Source organism: Octopus bimaculoides, chromosome 16, assembly GCF_001194135.2.
Source record: "Octopus bimaculoides isolate UCB-OBI-ISO-001 chromosome 16, ASM119413v2, whole genome shotgun sequence".
Lineage (NCBI taxonomy): Eukaryota > Metazoa > Mollusca > Cephalopoda > Octopoda > Octopodidae > Octopus > Octopus bimaculoides.
Window position 1 is genome coordinate 56,916,467 of NC_068996.1, and position 744 is coordinate 56,917,210.

General features: G+C 39.1%; 1 protein-coding gene and 1 long non-coding RNA gene across 3 annotated transcripts in view; one reads left to right on the forward strand and one right to left on the reverse strand.

The window, feature by feature from the left end:
- LOC106872443 (kinesin-like protein KIF26B) overlaps nt 1-744 on the forward strand; it is a 550,311-nt gene that overhangs the window by 136,023 nt on the left and 413,544 nt on the right. The window lies entirely within an intron of this gene.
- Nucleotides 1-744, reverse strand: part of LOC128249639 (uncharacterized) — a 70,910-nt gene that overhangs the window by 42,583 nt on the left and 27,583 nt on the right. The window lies entirely within an intron of this gene.

Below are 744 nucleotides of genomic sequence, written 5' to 3' on the forward strand. Positions count from 1 at the left end.
ATGTATTAGACAACTTCTGTTTCACTCCTGTGACTGGGTGTTGAGGTTTAGTGCTTGGATTCTGTAGGGTTGATCCTGTGAATTTTTCCCCCCCCCCCCCTCGTTTGTCAGCTTGCACTTTTTTCGTCATATTCCTTTAATATACGGTGCATTATGACTGTTACACATTTTGGTTTTCATTTTTCCCACCGGATGTGGATCTAGATATTAACCAAAAAAACTGGATGTTAAAATAATGATGATGATACACACATAGACACGGATGTCTACCATATTTCATGCAAGGAAGAGGCTTTGTCAACTAAACCTATGATAAAAGACACATCTCCACTGCTCTGCTCTGCATTGTAGCATCAAATCTGAAAGCAATAGAAATGGCTTAGCCACACAGCTCCATTTCTCTCTCTCTCTCTCTCTCTCTCTCTCTCTCTCTCCCTTCTCCCTGCCCTTTCTCTCCCTAATTATCTACTTATATCTCTATCTGTCTGTACCTATCTACTTTATCAATCAATCTACGTGTAATCAGTTATATTTCCATTTAACTATTTATCAAGTTGTTTGTTGTCTGCATATCTCTCAATCTGTTCATCCGTAAATTAATAACTTTGTTGTTCTTCTTCTTCTTTGCCTTCTTCCTCATCCACATTAAGCTCAGAGAACTCTTTGGATCCAACTGGAGAATTCCATTGTATTAGACAACTTCTGTTTCACTCCTGTGACTGGGTGTTGAGGTTTAGTGCTTGG